Source organism: Balaenoptera acutorostrata, chromosome 18 (assembly GCF_949987535.1).
Source record: "Balaenoptera acutorostrata chromosome 18, mBalAcu1.1, whole genome shotgun sequence".
Lineage (NCBI taxonomy): Eukaryota > Metazoa > Chordata > Mammalia > Artiodactyla > Balaenopteridae > Balaenoptera > Balaenoptera acutorostrata.
Window position 1 is genome coordinate 36,532,433 of NC_080081.1, and position 21,653 is coordinate 36,554,085.

Sequence of the window (21,653 nt, forward strand, 5' to 3'; positions counted from 1 at the left end):
GTGCTCCACCATGCATGGTGCTGTGTCCAAAGCTGGTGCTTTATCCAAACCCATAACATGTTGTTTTACTATTCTTCAGGCCAGATGTTTACAGGTGATATTATAAGACCAATGAATCTCGTATTCAAAAGCCCATTGTAATACTTGTCTCACCATAAAAGAGGTTCCTTTTACCAAGGAAATTTTTTCAGTCATAATTTTGTCAATCATACTATATCAATTTCACACTATATCACATTACTATCCAATGGATTTAATAACACCAAACAGTTTTCAGTCTCTGGATGTTCCATGGTAATATCCTCAGTTACCACGTGAGCCCAATAGTGTTACAAGAGCTATTTTTTCAAACAGAGAGCAAATCTTATTTGCAGAGGGTAGTCTTGATACAGAACTTTAGAAGTCTGAGCCATGGTTTTACCACAGAGACTTGCTAGTTCTCTTCTCCACATTCTTATCCATCATGGATACTCCCAGAAATAATTTTCAGTCAAATGGCACAAATGGCAGGGAAACTTACCCAACAACTGGGACTTGCATACACTAGCCCCAATAGAAACCAATAGCCTTATGAACCAACCAACAAGTAGATTTGAATGATATTCTTATGTACCTTAAAAATCCAAAGGAACCTAATAAATTCTGTGCCTCATTTTCACTGGTTGGTTGTGTGAGAGGCAGTGACTTTCTCTCTATATGGAGAAGTTCCCCCACTATACTCTAGACCATGAGATTATTGAAAAGTCTACAGATACAGCAGATCCTCAAAACCTCATAGGGATCTATTTCTCAGCTTCTGGCATACATGTGTTTTACTAGGTTATCTAGAATACTCATCACTTCTTACTCACTGAATCCAGTTAGCATGATGATATATATTATCAATAGAATGGATAGCTTTGATGCCTTGTGGAATGTCAGGACAATCAAGGTTTTTGTAGACGATATCAGGACAGAGAATATAGTTACATTATAACTAGAGCTCTGAGATTATGAAAGTGTACTGCCACCTTTGTTATATAAAGACAAACTCCTTTTGTTCTTTTCTGATAATTTCCTGATAACGAGAATTGAGGAAAAAGCATTTGTCAAGTCAATAGCTGGATATTAATGCCCCAGGCAACTGTGAGAGTCTTCCCGTACCTGGGAGCACCACCTCAGGCTGCTTCCATGCCTGAGGGGATACAATCTTTCTCCTTCCAAATTTCCAAGCTTCTGTTTCTTCTGGCCAACTCTGGTCACCCTTCAGAGATGAACCACAAAATACAAATTGTGTACTTTCGGTGCTTCTGCATATGACTTAAACTCTCTGCTACTGACGTTTAAAACTAACATTGCACAAAATAAAGATGAGGAGTAAAATTCATGCTAGTAGTTTAAAGTTTTAATTTTTCTTTATTTAGAATGTTTTTAAATATTTTGTTTAAATGACAAATAAAAAGCACCATGACAAATCAAACTTCTGTGGAAGAAAAGAAAAAGCTTTATGTGTACCTTTTACAGCCCTTTTTCCTGCTCTTTGAGCAAGAGGCTCTGCATCTTCACTTTGCATTGTGCTTCACAAACTGTGTAGACAGCCCTGCCTCTAGGAGATTCTGATACATGCAACAATTTGAGAACCACTGTTCTAATACGTCAAGGAATCAGAGAGAGCTTTGCCAGCTGTTAGTATCTCTCAATTATATATTTATATCTCAGGAGATTGTCACCAAGAAGGTTTATGGAACCATTGTACCTAGACTGAGATAAAACTTCATTTATTGTGCAGCCTCTGTAGGTCCCACTATAACAAGAGAACCATTATGGCATTTCAATGTCACCACAAAATCAGTTTTCAAAGATGTCAGGTTTCCTTTTCTCAGTGAACATCTACCCTAGCAAAGTCAGCAGATCCCTTTGGGGTAGAGTCAGAGGGAAATTTATCATGTAAACTGTGTCTTTATTTATTGTATATACTTCTCAAGGGATCTCATTCTCCCCCTTAAATGAATATATTCCAAGTATGTGAATGTGCATTGTTCTAGAAATTCTAAGAAGGGAAAATCAATTCCATTGATTCCCATGGATCTAGGCAATTTATATGCCACTCAGACCCTCCTGCTTTTATTTTTATTATATCCATTTTGCCTCTGATGATTAACTGCTGCCATCTAGATTCTTCCATTCTGGAATATTAGACTCCAGGAAGATGACAGCATTTCCCACTCTTAAACTTGGCCTTCTTAAAATTACGGTGTCCCTCAGCATCATTCACTGGGCCTTCCCAAGGAGCATACAATGATGGGATTTCCAGTTGTTTCCAAATAATCCATTCTAATAGCTCTACCTCACTCTGACTTCTGTTGTCTTCCTCAATAATATGTTAATGAAGGTCTGACATCTCCAACTCATTTACACTCACACATAATCATTTACAGGCTTCAGTGTAGCATCTATGTCCACTATTAAAACCAGCTCTTAGCCAGTATGTTTTTGGGATTATGCTGAATCCCAAGGATGAGTGAGTAGCTTTCATAAATAAATTTTCTTATCTTCATTCTTATATTCCTCCATCCTTGCCTAACACCCTCAAGATCAATCCTGACTTACTTGCCTTCCTGTTTGCATTTATACCCCTACCTAGATCCTGAAATTTCTTTGATGTGAATGTTATTTCTTGCTGCAAAAGAGTTTTTGCTTCTCTACCCAGATGATACTGAAGCTTGATTCTGGTATTTAACCTGGAGGCAATGATTTTTTGTGAAGAAAGGAATTAAAGTGAACAAAACATCTTTGCTGTTGTTTTTTATTTATGTTTGGTATGATTCTTATTGTTTGTTTTCATAACAAGGGAGAAATGACTACTCTGCGATATAGAAAGAAAGGGTTCATAAGCAGTTGGAGTTCAGGATTTTCAGACTATCTTCTCCAATACATATCCCAGATTGACAGGATCCCAGTGTTTCCTTATTAGTTATGTGTTTGTTTGTTTGTTTGTTTTTCTTTGAAATGAGGTAAATAAAATTCAAGTCATTTGTCTACCACATATAATTGTGGGAGCTTTGACACCTCATTTTAACTCTCATTTGTTTCAGTTTTTTCATACATAGAGATTAGATATTGTAATCTGTATAAATTGCATCCTTTATTTACCAGCCTATGATAAGTTAAAATTTCTCTCTCCCTCATTATGTAGTGTTAGAAACTTCTTTACCAATTATTTCTCTAAATATAACTTTTTTTGCTTTGTTTTACAACCAATCCTGGTATTACTCTGAATTTTAGTGGAATTCCATAAAAATTACTAGAAGGTCAATGGTAATTTGTGTAGATGTACTAATTCAACCAAAAGCATTCCATATTACTGCAAACTCATAATGTGACCAATCATGTTGCAATTATTTTTAATTTGTGATAACAGTAAAGCTACAGGTAGTTACTGAGTAAAGATCAAAATTTGCCCTTGTGTATTAAGAGTGTTAGGGCATATTAAGTATTTAAATGTGGTCCTTTATATAAAAATGCTTGATAGAAAAATATAAAACTTTCTATATAAGTTGCATTATACTGCATAAACTAAACCTATTGTAAGAGTGATCACAGGATTAAGTTGCATTTATGGCTGGTGATCTCCTACATAGTAGCTAGAAAGAATCAAAACAAAATGAACTAAATTATAAGTCAAAAAATTTGGATTTGTGTGAGTCCTATATGTCAAATGTCAACCAGATGTCAAGTTGTTCAATAAATTAGGACAATGAGCCAAACTGAAAGTAACAGTCAAGACTTTATTCACTTACTCTGACAGTGCAAGCAAGAGACCAGAAGCGGTGCTGGCCCCCCAACTATCCCATGGCAGCAGGTGAGGTACCGAGTGTTCCAGGTGCTGTAGATCAGCACAGATGGGGGAACTCATCTCACTCACTACCAAGGAACCTCCAACAGAAGACTCCTGTTAATTTTTTGAGTAGTGGGTCAAAGAGAAGGAGAAGGGGAAGAACTAAGAGCAGAAATGTACTGAGTCAAAGTGGAGGTTGCTATAGGCAAAAACTCACGTTCTACACCTGAGTGGTAAGTGGAGGAGGAGGTTACTGTTTCTCAACTCTTGTAGTTTAATAGCCATACTGATTGCCCGTCTATTTGAATCTTTGGAAAAGAGATGAAAGGGATGAACAACGCTTATAGAGTCTCCCATAAAGACTGAGGTGTCAGTAGTTGTAAAAAGAGAGCATTCATTTGAAATAAGGTGACTGGGGACAGACAGCATGGTCAAATACACAGCACAAGTGAGAAGTACTATTTTGTGGAATTGTTACATTGCTCCAGACTGCCTATTTGTGATACATAGCCTAGCCTGGGATTATCTTGTCCCCTCCCTTTAGCCACTTAAACTTATCCTTTTATTTTCCATTAAAACAATGAGCCACCCCTGTGGCTTGGAAATGATACACAGCATGTTGAGTGTATCATATGCTCTGATTAGATCCATTGATGCGGGCTGCACATCCAGGACTTTTATTAGATGCAGTGTACTTAGGGAAACTGAACAGGAAATAAATGCTCTCTAGTAGGGCTTGGATGGTGTGGCCTAAGTCAGTGAGATGTGCAGGCAGGAATGGCTAAGCCAAACTGGGAGAAAATGTCAACTACAGTCAAGGTCCAGTGGGAACTCCCTAGCTCGTTGGCCTGAGGGATCTGCCCCGGAACAGTATCATTAGCCTTGGCTAGGGACTGGTAGGCGGGATAGCTTTTCCATGCTCTTTTGGCACCTTCTGACTGCAGCGGCAGTCCATAGGCCCAGTTAGGAGGCTATCTGAATTTTCATGGCTGTTCTCCATAGATCCCAGCACATCTGCTTCCTTTGGGAAAAAGAACAACTCATCCTTCATGTTTAGCAGACAATTACGCTGTGCTCATTGGTTCTTTTCCCTGTTTCAGTGTAGGGGACTTTCTGGTGAGCATCCACACAGTTAATAAAAAGCTTATTAGTAACAGATCTAATTTGATCTAAATCTCTTGTCCCCACGGAGAGGGTGAGGATGCTTATTTTATATGGCAGTCAGAGGCTTGCCAGTGCCTCAGCTAAACAACCAGGCCGTTAGCCACATTCAGTGAAACTGTAACATGACACGTTTGGTGGCGGCATGGGTAGACATTTTACTATGTGCCCTTTCCTGCACTCAGTAAGGGACAGATCTCTCTCAAGTTGGATGGCAGCCACACTTTCTTCCATCCCAGTAGAACGTAACAGGAAAGAGCCATCAATAAACCAGGCCCATGCATGGTTCCAGGAAATCTCTATGTCTGAATCCCCATTGGACTAATGGAGACAGTAGCTCCTCTTGGAAGGAAGAGGGACATTCCTGGGACCTACTCTTGGAGCTAGAGACTGCAGCTGGGCCAGGCATTACCATTTCCACTTCACTAGAGAAGACTCTTTAGCCTCCTCTACCAGGCAAATTGAGGCCTCTGTTCAGACCCATGACATGACTGGGATTTCTGGTAGTAATACTACTTCAGGGCTATGAATCTTGTACTCACTAGCTACCAAGCCCTAATAGCAGGCCAATAATTGCCTCTCAAAAGATGTTTACCTTTTAGTCAACTCCAGGAGCCTATGGCTCCAGAAGCCCAATGGGTACCACTGGTTTGTGGTAGTTTCCAATTGGCAATAGGCTCCACCTGATAAATTGAGAGGTTGCTGAGATCTGTAACTCTAACAGCAAATGTGGGTTGGGTGGCCCAGAAAAAAGCAAACTAAGTAGCCTGATGGAAAGCCTCCAGGGTATCTTAATGATCAGGGCCCTACTCAAAGGCAGTGGCCTTCCCCGTAACCCAGGAGATGAGTGCCATGAGAATTTCTTCATGGGAAATGTGAGAGCCTCCGTAGCCAAAGAGGTCGACCAATCCCTGGGTCTCTTTTCTATTTGTCAGGTCAGAAGTGTCAAAATCTTGTCAGTCCTCTCCTCTAAATTATATGTCATGCCTCTTCCCAGATTTCACCCAGGAATTTTACTTGATTTGTAAGTCCTCGTAATTTGTGTGTGTTAATACTATTTTGCCACATGTGGGTCAACAGGGCTTCCAGGCGTTTTTGGGCAGGGCCCTTGTGTCAACCTAGCAGGAAGATGTTACCAATATAGTGGAAGGCTAGTTCTCCCACTTGGTGCAATTTTTTTTTCTAGATCATGACCTATCAGTAGACTGCAGTAGCCAGGGACTTTAAGTAGCTTGGTAGAAGGACATTAAAGGTGTTTTGCAACCCATTTCATATAAAGGCAAATAGCCTGACCACCCAGGTGCAGAAGGATGCTGAAGAAGGCACTTGCTACATCAGTTGCTGCATAGTAATTCCTTCAGCTTAGGCAACAGCCTCTATGACACTCACCATGTCAGATATTGCTCAACAGACAGCACTGAGCTTCTTACAACCAGTGGTGAATATTGAGGCCTTGCATACAAGCCAGACAGGGCTACTGAATGGAGAAACAGTCTCGCAGAGGACTTTGGTTTCCTTAACCTCAGCAATAAGTGTAGGCTCTCTCTCCCTCCTCTCTCTAGGCAGCTGATATTGCTTTAGGGACACAGTGGCATTAGACACTGGTAGTTGGATTGGTTCATAGTCTTCCACATATCCAACTAATAGAGCCTTAACTGCAGCAGTTCCCACTAGGGCTTGGGAACAAAGATGAGCAGGAGTACACATAGAGAACACATCCATACCAATAATGCATTCATTAGTGGGGGCCATAACAATGGAAGGTGTAGAGGTCCAAAGGTACCCACTCATAGCCAGCCCTCAGCAAGTGTCTTCCCATCGGTGGTGGTTTCAGACCCCAAACCAGAGAGCATTATCTGTTTCTGGTACCAGGTGACTCAAGTATCAAAATCACCTGTGGACTGGTATCAAAAAGGTCAAGATGTGCATTCTCCCCCATCTCCCCATTAAGCCCTGACCTTGACATAGGGTATCTGCTCACCTCTGGAGAGAGAGGGACCTTAGCCTAAATCCTAGGTTTATTTATTTTTAAAAGTCAGCCTGAAGGTCCTTGTAAAAGTTGGCAGGGCTCTCCAATTCATCTCCAGACTCATTGGGAATAGAGGAGAGGATGACCTCTTGTGGGGAGTTAACTGGGCTTGGTAACCAGTGGGGGTGCTACAGACAATCCTAGAAACCTAAATCTGGTTAATAGTCTCATCACCTACTGTTACCACACCATCACTGTAAACACAAAGGACAACCAAGGTAGCTTGCAGGGCTGTGATTGCCTCTGCCCAGGTGGTCCAGGCATGGTTTCAGTGGCAGCATCCTCACCACAGTGCCTAGCTTGTCAAAGCCCAAGCAATCATCAGCCAAGGAAGGAGCGGGTCTCAGGTGTGCATGCCCTCCCATCGCCTGCCTTTTCCTCCTCTGTAGACAAAGTCAGGGCGCTCTGGAGGAAGGGGTCTCCAGTGGCGCACTCCACAAGGCACTCTTGTTTCTCACTAAGTTTAGTGGTTTTGACAGCAAATTAACCAAGTCTCAAAGTTCTATTCAGGCTCTAAGATGAAGTGATCTTGAATGGGCTCCACACACTTTTTCACGAAAGTCACTGGCCTCAATTACTCACTGTATTGCAGGATGTCTGTCTTTGACAGGGGTCTGTTTAGAGCTAACATAGAGCATCATTTGATACAACTCAGTATATTTGGGGTCCAACAGTTTAGGGTCCCATTACCAGAGGACCATGAGAAATAGCCATGAGTTGTTTCCCTAGCTTTCTAAGAGCCTCTTTGTTGAATTTCTAATTTGGCCCACAGGTGATCAAGATCATGGAGTTGGGGGCTAACTAATGAGAAGGATCAGTGTTTCCCTTGAAAATTGAAAGTTTTCTGTAAACAATTTTTAAAATAACGTCTTATGGTTTGTTTCTAAGTAAATTAATTATTAATAGAGTATCACTTTTGAGGAATTTAAAGTCAACTAAATAGTATTAGTATCCTGTTGATCAAATAACCAAATTTGCCTTCTCATTTCTTCAGTCATAAAAAACCTCAACAATATTTTGAATTCATTGAGGGTAGGGCCACGTCTTTTCATCTTTATATTTATGTTTCCTAATAGAGTGCTTAGTATATTTATATACATGGTAAATGTAGCTGAATGATAAACTTGGTGAGGGTTATGCTTCATCCATCAGCTTTCCCATTAAGTTTTTAAATAACAAGCATGAAAAATTGATAAACTTGACAGTGAGGGAAATTGGTAGGCAGAATTCTAAAGATTCCTTTCTCTGCCAAAATCCCCTGGGTATTCAATCAAATGTTAATCTAGACACTGCTGTGAAGGGATTTTGCAGATAGAATGGAGTTGACTAAACAACCAACTTTAAGACAGAGCTATTATCTAGGATTATTAAGTGTTATGACATGAGCACCTAAACACAAAGAGGAAACCAGAAGAGTCAGAGAGATGTGGCAGAGTAACAAAGAGCAGAGATGAGGCTGAGGGGAGTAGGAGAGATTAGAAGCTTGAGGATTCAACCTACCTTTGCTGTATTTTAAGATGGAAGAAGGAGTATGAGCTAAGCAAGGCTGGAAGCTGAGAATGACCTTTAGCCAAGAGACAGCTAGGAAATGGGGACCTCAGTCCCACAATCACATAGAACTGAATTCTCCCAACAACCTGAATGAAGCTCAAAACAGATTCATTCTCGAATACCCCCAAAATAAAGGAGCCTTGCCAACATTTTAATTTTGGTCTTGTGAAACCTGGAGCAGAAAACCAGCTGAGCCACATTTTGCCTAGACTTCTGACTTCCAGAACTGTGAGATAATAAATGGATGTTTTCCTTAAGCAAAAAAATTGTGGTGATTTGTTACAGCAGCAATAAGGAATAACTATACAAACCAATCATTCTTTTTACATTAAATAATCAGAAAAAAAGTTACTTAATAGATTTATCAAATGTAAAAATGTATATTTAAAATATTTTTAGAAATAAAGAATAGCCATTTGCATATTGAAACGCTCTGGGATGGCAATATATATAGCCTATATGAGGTGTGAATGTCTGTTTTTTCACAGTAGTTCTTGTCTCTTTTTACTGCATCTCATTCAGAAAATATAATAATATTCCATGGAATTATGTTTGGCACCAACTTTCATATTTAATGTATTGCACTTAACAATATATAAAGTAGCTAAAGGTTATTTTATTTGCTGAGAGATAAATTAATGACATGCACTAAATTATTATTTGGCAAACACAGGAATATTTATTACATATTTGTATAAGTATTAAGAGGATTACCTTCTTTATCTCAATTATTTTACATAAAGTATATTCTTTCATTAATTTCCATTTCATTGTTTTCTTGTGAAAAATTTTTATACCTTACTTTTGACTTTTACTTGATTTTTTTTTTTGACAATGGTTACAATTATGCCTGCTGTTTAAATTTTTTTTAAATAAGTTAAATATTAGAGACTATACTGTACTGCGACTTTTAATATTTGTTGTGACCAACTTGTAAATTTGTCCACCCCAGAGAGGAAATAGTCTAAATCATTTTATTAAGCAATAAATGAATGCAAAATTACAATTAATATTTTATATGCTTCTGTAGAACCCATTTTAAGATTGCAAAATTGTAATGTATTCTTTGATGGAGAAAGCCAATGTGTTTTACTGCAAAATAATGTGGTTATATAAACAAATTAAATACCGACTCCCTTCTTTTCTACACGTACTTTTTACCCCAACTGTCTGACCTTTTCAGATTGTGCATATAACATAATTTCCTGACAAGTCATTTATGCTTACAGGCATAAGAACAAAAGACTATATAAATCTAGGTTGACAAAACAATTATTTTTGTTTCTGAAAAAATTGTTTTCTGTTAAGACGAGGGATAAACTTTCTTTCAATTTTCTGTAAGTACAGACTGAGCACTACCTGATAAAATATACATTCTTACATATCAAAGTATTGATAAATTCTAAAAGTCAATTTTCTGTGAGGAGGAAAAACAGAAATATTACCTTGCATTAAAATTTTCTTTTCCGGGCTTCCCTGGTGGCGCAGTGGTTGAGAATCTGCCTGCTAATGCAGGGGACACGGGTTCGAGCCCTGGTCTGGGAAGATCCCACATGCCACGGAGCAGCTGGGCCCTTGAGCCACAACTACTGAGCCTGCGCGTCTGGAGCCTGTGCCCCGCAACGGGAGGGCCGCGATAGTGAAAGGCCCGCGCACCGCGATGAAGAGCGGTCCCCGCAACGCGATGAAGAGTGGCCCCCACTTGCCGTAACCAGAGAAAGCCCTCGCACGAACCGAAGACCCAACACAGCCAAAAAATATAAATAAATAAATAAATAAAGTAGCTATTAAAAAAAAAAAATTTTTCTTTTCCTTATGAAGTTGTAAAAGATTATTATTTTTATAATTTCATCAAGCATTGTAACTTTATTAAGAAAACATTTATATGATCAGGTGGCCTGGACACTCTACTGTAATGAAAAGAAACACCGTTGAATATATAGGTATGCTAAAGTCTTATGATTTAATTGGCAATGATACCATTTCTCCCATGGGCTGGCACAAGCATGTGGCTTTCATTAAAATTGTGCAGAGATTTTCACTTTCCTCCTAAATTTTCCAACTGCTAATGTTCTCAATGATTTCTATAAGACACTTAAAAGAAACCTGGCAAATACTACTGCAAAACAATTTATGAAGGAAGGGGAAGAGACAGGTTTAGGTTCTCCTAAAGAATAAATATGCCTAATATTAATAGGCTACTCTAATAATTTATACATGTAGTGTTACACAGTTCACAAAGCAATTACATGTTTGAGAATAGTTGCTTTTCTGTTAAACAAAAAAAAAAGAAAGAAAGAAAGAAAGAAAGAGAGAGAGAGAAAGAAAGAAAGAAAGAAAGAAAGAAAGAAAGAAAGAAAGAAAGAAAGAAAGAAAGAAAGAAATTGTAATTGTTTAGCTAACTGGGCTATTTTTCTTGGTGGTAAAGTTTATAAATGATTTCTACATGTTCCCTTTCCTTATATTAGTAGATAATAATGTATCACATATTAAAACTTTTGAACAGTATGTATCCAGTATCAGAAGCTGACCAAATGATTATGAGTTAAAGAATAGCCCAAAAATAATTTTGCATACAATATGCATCACATTATATGGTTTACAAAATATTTTCTTCCTAATATCACTTTGCTTGAAAGCAAATCACAAAAGGTTTATAGGGTAGTTGTTGTTATAGAACCCATGTTCAAGATGAAGAGATGATATCTTAGAATAATTGTCTTTGTCTGGGAAATCATGACTAGCAATTATTAGAATTAGGACGTTTTTTCAATCTTTTTACTAAAAAATAATTGATTTTTCCACTACAATTTCTAACTCATCTTATCTCTTTACTAACATTTTATCAGAAAACACTTCCAGTCATAGACACATATTTCATAAGGGACTTATGAAAACAAAATTATCTTTTCTTCCATATGATAATCTTGAAAGATGACCATCAGAAATTATTTTTGATATGAGATACAGTTTGGGAATTATTATAAAATTCTTCTTTTTAAAATTCATACTCTAATATTTGGGGGCAAATTTTCTACCAATGAAGTAGCCACACTTAGTGGGTGGTAAAGAATTAATTAATCTACAAGAGGTCCATGTCAGACCTAGGGACACATACAGACTGAAAGTGAGGTGATGGAAAAAGATATTCCATGCAAATGGAAATCAAGAGAAAGCTGGAGTAGTAATTCTCATATCAGACAAAATAGACTTTAAAATAAAGACTATTACAAGAGACAAAGAAAGACACTACATAATGATCAAGGAATCAATCCAAGAAGAAGATATAACAATTGTAAATATTTATGCACCCAACACAGGAGAACCTCAATACAAAAGGCAAATTATAACAGCCATAAGAGGAAATCGACAGTAACAAATTAATAGTAGGGGACATTAACACCCCACTCTCATCAATGGACAGATCAACAAAAATGAAAATAAATAAGGAAACACAAGCTTTAAATGACATATTAAACAAGATGGACTTGATTGATATTTATAGGACATTCCATCCAAGAACAACAGAACACACTTTCTTCTCAAGTCCAGGATAGATCATATCTTGGGTCCCAAATAAAGCTTGGTAAATTTAAGAAAATTGAAATCATATCAAGTATCTTTTCCAACCACAACACTAAAAGACCATATATCAATTACAGGAAAAATAACTGTAAAAAATACAAACACATGGAGGCTAAACAATATACTACAAAATAACCAAGAGATCACTGAAGAAATCAAAGAGGAAATCAAAAAATACCTAGAAACAAATGACAATGAAACCACGACAACCCAAAACCTATGGGATAAAGCAAAAGCAGTTTTAAGAGGGAAGTTTATAGCAATACAATCCTACCTCAAGAAACAAGTAAAATCTCAAATAAACAACCTAACCTTACACCTAAAACAATTAGAGAAAGAAGAAAAAGAACAAACCCAAAGTTAGCAGAAGGAAACAAATCATAAAGATCAGATCAGAAATAAATGAAAAAGAACTGAAGGAAACAATAGCACAGATCAATAAAACTAAAAGCTGGTTCTTTGAGAAGATAAACAAAATTGATAAAACATTAGTCAGATTCATCAAGAAAAAAGGGAGAAGACTCAAATCAATAGAATTAGAAATGAAAAAGGAGAAGTAACACCTGTCATGCAGAAATACAAAGGATCATGAGGGATTACTACAAAAAACTCTACGCCAATAAAATGGACAACCTGGAAGAATTGGACAAATTCTTAGAAAAGCACAACCTTCCAAGACTGAACCAGGAAGAAACAGAAAATATAAAGAGACCAATCATAAGCACTGAAATTGAGATTCTGATTCAAACTCTTCCAACAAACAAAAGTCCAGACCAGATGGCTTCACAGGGAAATTCTATCAAACATTTGGAGAAGAGATAACACCTATCCTTCTCAAACTATTCCAAAATATAGCAGATGGAGGAACACTCCCAAACTCATTCTGCGAGGCCCCCATCACCCTGATACCAAAACCAGACAAAGATGTCACAAAGAAACAGAACTACAGGCTTATGTCACTGATGAACATAGATGCAAGAAACCTCAACAAAATACTAGCAAACAGAATCCAACAGCAGATTAAAAGGATCATACAGCATGATCAAGTGGGTTTTATCCCAGGAATGCAAGGATTCTTCAATATATGCAAATCAATCAATGTTATACACCATATTAACACATTGAAGGATAAAAACCATATGATCATCTCAATAGATGCAGAAAAAGCTTTCAACAAAATTCAACACCGATTTATGATTAAAAACCCTCCAGAAAGTAGGCATAGAGGGAACTTACCTCAACATAATAAAGGCCATAAATGACATATTCACAGCCAACGTAGTTCTAAATGGTGAACAAATGAAACAATTTCCACTAAGATCAGGACCAAGATAAGGTTGAGCACTCTCACGACTATTATTCAACATAGTTTTGGAAGTTTTTAGCCACAGCAATCAGAAAAGAAAAAGAAATAAAAGGAATCTAAATTAGAAAATAAGAAGTAAAACTTTCACTGTTTGCAGATGACATGATATTATACATAGAGAATCCTAAAGATGCTACCAGAAAACTACTAGAGCTAATCAATGAATTTGGTAAAGTAGCAGGAAACAAAATTAATGCACAGAAATCTTTTGCATTCCTATACACTAATGATGGAAAATCTGAAAGAGAAATTAAGGAAACACTCCCATTTACCTTTGAAAAACAAAGAATAAAATACCTGGGAATAAACCTACCTACAGAGACAGAAGAACTGAATGCAGAAAACTACAAAACACTGATGAAAGAAATTAAAGACAATACAAACAGATGGAAAGACATACCACATGCTTGGATTGGAAGAATCAACATTGTAAAAATTACTATACAACCCAAAGCAATCTACAGATTCAATGCAATCCCTATCAAACTACCACTGGCATTTTTCACAGAACTAGAACAAAAAAATTCACAATTTGTATGGAAACACAAAAAACCCCGAGTAGCCAAAGCAATCCTGAGAAAGAAAAACGGAGCTGGAGGAATCAGGCTCCCTGACTTCAGACTATACTACAAAGCTACAGTAATCAAGACAGTATGGTACTGGCACAAAAACAGAAATATAGATCAATGCAACAGTATAGAAAGCCCAGAGATAAACCCATGCACATATGGTCACCTTATCTTTGATAAAGGACACAAGAATATACAGTGGAGAAAAGACAGCCTCTTCAATAAGTGGTGCTGGGAAAACTGGAGAGGTACATGTAAAAGAATGAAATTAGAACACTCCCTAACACCGTAAACAAAAATAAACTCAAAATGGATTAAAGACCTAAATGTAAGGGCAGACACTATACAACTCTTAGAGGAAAACTTAGGCATACCATTCTATGACATAAATCACAGCAAGATACTTTTCGACCCACGTCCTAGAGAAATGGAAATAAAAACAAAATTAAACAAATGGGACCTAATGAAACTTAAAAGCTTTTGCACAGCAAAGGAAACCATAAACAAGAGGAAAAGACAACCCTCAGAATGGGAGAAAGTATTTGCAAACGAAGCAACTGACAAACGATTAATCTCCAAAATATACAAGCATCTCATGCAGCTCAATATCAAAAAACCAAAAAATCCAATCCAGAAATGGGCAGAAGATAGACATTTGTAAGAGAAAGATTTTAGAAAATCCTTCTATTCTAAATAGACATTTCTCCAAAGAAGGCATACAGATTGCCAACAAACACATGAAAGGATGCACATCATTAATCATTAGAGCAATGCAAATAAAAACTTCAATGAGTTATCATCTCACAGCAGTCAGAATGGCAATCATCAAAAAATGTACAAACAATAAATGCTGGAGGGGGTGTGGAGAAAAGGGAACACTCTTGCACTGTTAGTGGGAATGTAAATTGATACATCCACTATGGAGAACAGTATGGAGGTTCCTTAAAAAACTAAAAATAGAACTACCATACGACCCAGCAATCCCACTGCTGGGCATATACCTTGAGAAAACCATAATTCAAAGAGTCTTGTACCAAAATGTTCATTGCAGCTCTATTTACAATAACCAGGACAAGGAAGCAACCTAAGTGTCCATCGACAGATGAATGGATAAAGAAGATGTGGCACATATATACAATGGAATATTACTCAGCCATAAAAAGAAATGAAATGGAGGTATTTGTAGTGAGGTGGATGGACCTAGAGTCTGTCATACCGAGTGAAGTAAGTCAGAAAGAGAAAAACAAATACCATATGCTAACACATATATATGGAATCAAAAAAAAAAAAAATGGCTCTGAGGAACCTAGGGGCAGGACAGGAATAAAGATGTAGACAGAGAATGAACTTGACACGGGGAGGGGGATGGGTAAGATGGGACGAAGTGAGAGAGTGACATGGACATATATACACTACCAAGTGTATATCTATCCCACTAAATAGCTAGTGGGAAGCAGCTGCATAGCACAGGGAGATCAGCTCGGTGTTTTGTGTCCACCTAGAGTTATGGGATAAGGAGAGCAGGAGGGAGATGCAAGAGGGAAGGGATATGGGGATATATGTATAGGTATAGGTGACTCACTTTGTTATACAGCAGAAACTAACACAACATTGTAAAGCAATTATACTCCAATAAAGATGTTTAAAAAAAAGAATTAATAAAACTGGCAACCATTCACTTTAGTCTGGCAGATTTGGATCTGAGAAGTTTTTCTGCTGTTGAGAAAAGCACAGAAAAAGATATATATATATATCCATTTTGATATCCATTTTGTACACTGCTATTATTAAGAAAGGGCCTAATATATAACTAAAAGTCTTAAAGAAATTAGATTTTATGTCATTTCCTAAGCACTGATAACAAAATTGACAAGAAAAAGAAGAGTTGAATACACTGACAACTCTTTGAAAACATTTCTTTTCCTTGTTTTCTTTTCTGAATTATATATATATATATATATATATATATATATATATATATATATATAACTTATATGAGTATATATATGTTATATACACACACAGAGAGATAAATTGAATTATTGAAATGTGTTTTTAGACAGTTATTGCTTCATATTTGTTTTCCTGCCTTTAGAAAATGTCTTGGGAAAGATAAAAAGATGTATGTAAATAAGCAATATAGTCTGTGAAAAACATTTTTTTAATGTGTTTTTATTTCTGAAGGAGTACGGAAAAGAAAGCATGTAGTTCAGGGGAAATTCAGTGAAAATTGTACTTTCTACTTAGCATTCTTTCCTGATTTTGAGGATTCAGATCCTTTAGAAAGATTAAAGAGTAATAGTTCTGTAGCCTTTAAAAGACATAAGACAGAAAAAAAAATTAATCTTCAAGTATTCATAAAGCCAATCAATAGAATATTAATAGTATATTTGCCCTGAATTTATATAAGAAAATTACAAGAAAGCCAACTTTACTTCAAAATGAGGATGGTGTTCTGACAGAGCTATTCAACAATGATATGAGCTTTCTTCTAGGGTAGTGGATTTCCCATCACTGAAAATAGTCACTGGGTAAACTTTGCACAGAAGTACATACCGTGAACATTAAATTAAATGACTTCAAACATCGTTTCCGATTTGACATTATATGAAGTCGCATAAATTCCCATTTTTAACTCTGCTAGATAATGATATGAGTATTAGATCAGATGACATCAACATTTCTTTAATACTCTCCAAATCTGTGATCCTATGAGAAACATTTCCTTGTCTTGGGAATTGTTATTCCAGAGAGAAAAAGTGTGTATCTCCTAATTCAAACTCCTCTTTGATCTCCTTTATTCTATTTGCATTTTCAACTATTGGATTCCATTAAATCTTTCATTTTTTTCTCTCTTGCCATAAAAATTATATATTTCTCTTTTAACATCATATTGCCCTCCTCATTGGAAAATAAGTTTCTTAGAAGCCAGAATTTTTCTTTTTCTTTTTTTTTTTTCTTGGCTCTGTATTCCTAGTATTAAGAACATACTAGGCATAGAAAAAGCACTCAATAAAAGTTTGTTGACTGAATAATCAGTAAAAAAAATAGGGAAGATAAAGAGATATGAACAGGAATACAACTACCAACAAGAGCCTGAAAGGAAGGGAAATTCTGATGCAGAACAGTTAATGGCTAACGCTTATATAATATTTGCTATGTGTCAGTTACTTTTCTAAGAACAGTAAATGTATTTAATCTTCACAGTTAATCCTCACAATAGTGCTTTAAGGTGAATACTATTTTTATCCACATTTACAGATAAGGAACCAAATTCCTAACACACAGCCAGTGGGTAGCAGCGTTGGGATCTAAATGTTGGCCAACTCTCCAAGTCAGTGGTAATCTATTGACTCTCCACTGTCACTAAGCCATATCATGGAACCCAGTTATACCAAGAAAGAATTGGAAATAAGATCTAAGTAAGCACTCGGGAATCAGGGTGCAAGCATGTTGCATAGATCAAAGTAAACCAGTAAGTCCAAACTAGGTGGGCAGAGGAGAAACAGAAGGGGAAATTAATGGAAGGATGGATAGCCCAGGTAATATAATAGGATGAAAGACTGAATTCCTACTCTCAGCCATATCTTTACTAATGGTATGACTATGTATGAGCCCCTCTGAGCCTAAGCATTCCTATCTGTAAAATAACAAGGTGTTATTATCTCCTAATGAATCCCTTCCTTTTGAACTCTCAGGTAGTGCGCAAGAGCTCAGGCAGCAACTTTGACACAGGCATTAAAAATTCACAGAAGCCAAATAACCAAAAATCCAAGAAAATTGGTTTTAACCTGAGAGGGTCTTGACAGTAAAATCTGTGTAGGAACATTAAAGTAAGTGTTATTCTTAGCCTTTGATAATTGGGAAAGGTGCCTCTCCCTGCCGTGTATTTTTAGAAAGTTTAAATCCTAGAGGCAGTGGAAAAAGTATATATAAAGAGAAGTTGATCCTGAGGGTAGACCACTTTTTCCTGTCCCCGACGCTCCTTGGCTCATGGGAAACCTAATATTTCTTAAAGGAATCATTCTATAAAATAAAGAGCCTAGAATTGATCACTTAAAAGATTGGGAATAATTACCATGTTTTGTTAAGTTTATGTGAGAGTTTTTAACATAACTATTTTAAAATTTCTCTTATGATATGTGTCATTTTCCTAGGGCTGCCATAACAAAGTACCCAAAACCGGGTAGCTTCTAACAATAGAAATTTATTCTCTTGCAGTTCTACAGGCTAAAAGTCTGAAGTCAAGATATTGGCAGGTCCAGGCTCTCTCTGAAGTTTAGGGAAGAATCTTTCCTTGGCTTTTTCAGCTCCTGGTGGTTCCTGGCAATCCTTGGCTTATGGCAGCATTACTTTTTTTCTTTTTCTTCTTACTTTAAAAAATATTTATTAACATAATTTTATATGGTTGTATAAAGTTAAATACAGTGGATATACCATAATTTGCTTAAGCAATCACCAAATGTACAATTAGCCCATTTTCTATTGTTCACTGTTGTTGTTTTTCTTTCTTTTTCTTCTGATAACTCTTTTTTTTTTTTAACATCTTTATTGGAGTATAATTGTTTTACAATATTGTGTTAGTTGCTGCTGTATAACAAAGTGAATCAGCTATATGTATACATATATCCCCATATCTCCTCCCTCTTGCATCTCCCTCCGACCCTCCTTATCCCATCCCTCTAGGTGGATAGAAAGCACGCAGCTGATCTCCCTGTGCTATGCGACTGTTTCCCACTAGCTATCTATTTTACATTTGGTAGTGCATATATGTCCGTGCCACTCTCTCACTTCGTCCCAGTTTACCTTTCCCCCTCCTGTGTCCTCAAGTCCATTCTCTACACCTGTGTCTTTATTCCGGTCCTGCCCCTAGGTTCTTCAGAACTAGTTTTTTGTTGTTTTGTTTTTTTTTTTTAGGTTCCATATATATGTATTAGCATAAGGTATTTGTTTTTCTCTTTCTGACTTACTTCACTCTGTATGACAGACTCTAGGTACATCCACCTCACTACATATAACTCAATTTAATTTCCTTTTATGGCTGAGTAATATTCCATTTTGTATATGTGCCACATCTTCTTTATCCATCCATCTGTCAATGAATACTTAGGTTGCTTCCATGTCCCGGCTATTGTAAATGGAGCTACAATGAACATTGTGGTACATGACTCTTTTTGAATTATGGTTTTCTCAGGGTATATGCCCAGTAGAGGGATTGCTGGATCATATGGTAGTTCTATTTTTAGTTTTTTAAGGAACCTCCATACTGTTCTCCATAGTGGCTGTATCAATTTACATTCCCACCAACAGTGCAAGAGGGTTCCCTTTTCCCCACACCCTCTCCAGCATTTATTGTTTGTACATTTTTTGATGATTGCCATTCTGACTTGTGTGAGGTGATAGCTCATTGTAGTTTTGATTTGCATTTCTCTAATGATTAATGATGTTGAACATCCTTGCATGTGTTTGTTGGCAATCTGTATATTTTCTTGGGAGAAATGTCTATTTAGGTCTTCTGCTCATTTTTGGATTGGGTTGTTCTTTTTTTTTTTTTTTTGATATTGAGCTGCATGAGCTGTTTAAATATTTTGGAGATTAATCCTTTGTCAGTTGCTTCATTTGCAAATACTTTGTCCCATTCTGAGGGTTGTCTTTTCATCTTGTTTATGGTTTCCTTTACTGTGCAAAAGCTTTTAAGTTTCATTTGGTTCCATTTGTTTATTTTTGCTTTTATTTCCATTTCTCTAGGGGGAGGGTCAAAAAGGATCTTTCTGTGATTTATGTCATAGAGTGTCCTGCCTATGTTTTCCTCTAAGAGTTTGATAGTGTCTGGTCTTACATTTAGGTTTTTAATCCATTTTGAGTTTATTTTTGTGTATGGTGTTAGGGAGTGTTCTAATTTCATTCTTTTACATGTACCTCTCCAGTTTTCCCAGCACCACTTATTGAAGAGGCTGTCTTTTCTCCACTGTATATTCTTGCCTCCTTTATCAAAGATAAGGTGCCCATATGTGCAACAGTTTATCTCTGGGCTTTCTATACTGTTGCATTGATCTATATTTCTGTTTTTGTGCCAGTACCATACTGTCTTGATTACTGTAGCTTTGTAGTATAGTCTGAAGTCAGGGAGCCTGATTCCTCCAGCTCCACATTTCTTTCTCAAGATTACTTTGGCTATTCGGGGTCTTTTGTGTTTCCATACAAATTGTGAAATTTTTTGTTCTAATTCTGTGAAATATTGTTCACTGTGTTATTTTATTTTTTACTCAATTTTTGGGAGGAAGAATTTATTTATTTATTAGCTTTTTACATTTTTTACTATTTTAAATAATGCTGTACTGAATAATTGTGTGTGTGTGTATATATATATATATATATACACATTTGTTTATATGTGTGTATATATATATGTGTGTTTATATATATATATATATATTATATATATATACATATTTATAACTTTTTCTTCATATATTTATGGAAAGATTCCTAAAACTGGATTTCTTGGGTTAAATTGTTATGATGCACAATGACAAATCACTTTTCAATGGTAGCGTAACAACTCATGCTTTCAGAAGTACTGTTCTTAATGGTTTTGAAATCACTGCAACCCTAATAAGCTAAAGTGCTATATTATTTTCATTTTTATTTTCAGTTTTTGATTACTAATGAAACTTTTTCTACACTAGAAGTTTGTCCTTTAAATAATTACTATAGAAAATCTTAAAGTAGAAAAAAGCAAACGAACAACTCCTATTTGGTCTGCTTTATGAAAATGAGTTTCCATTTGGCTTAATACATATATACAGGTAAAAGACCAGTTTCAGTCATCAAAGAGATGATGGTACAGGTAGGAGGAAATGTAGCCACTATACAAGGGTTGCAATCTAGCTCTTTCTTGAAGAAGGATTCTATTCTAACCTTCGTGTACAATAATGACATTGATATTCAATATAATTTGATTAGATTTTATGAAGAATCTCTATCCAGGAAGACGATACCATGTGAGTTTGAGGAAGAGGAAGTAAAGCTCTCTTCATTATTTAATCTTGTGTCAGTATTACTTTTATCTTTGTCTCTCCAATTTCACATGGTCTTCTTCCCCCTGTGTCTCCTCTGTCTTCTCATGGGGTTGTTCTCTCTGTATGACTGCATCTCTCCTAGTTTTCTTATAAGCACCCCACCATTGGATTAGGGTCCACTCCAATCCAGTAAGACCTTATCTTAACTAATTACATCTGTAATGATGCCCCATTTCTTAATAAGGTTACATTCTGAGGTTCCAAGTGAACTTGAAGTTTTGGGAAACACTATTCAATCCAGTACATGTTGTAACAGAAAAGACACTGCTTCAGGAGTCAAGAGATGCATGTTTCAATCTTACTCCTGACAATAGTAGAATCAAACATGTATCAGAAACTCTCAAAGCTTTGCTGGCATAGCATGCTGATGGAATTATAACTTTATAATCCTATAACTTTAGACCAAAAATTTACATTTATCATACTTAGATAATAAGCCTCAACCAGAAGATGTAACCAATTCCCAGGCTCGCCTTTCAGTTTTCCATTTATT

At 36.5% G+C, this 21,653-nt stretch overlaps 1 protein-coding gene across 2 annotated transcripts in view; it reads left to right on the top strand.

Moving 5' to 3' along the window:
- Window positions 1-21,653, top strand: part of KLHL1 (kelch like family member 1) — a 424,036-nt gene that overhangs the window by 228,473 nt on the left and 173,910 nt on the right. The gene's annotated exons all lie outside the window — the stretch shown is intronic.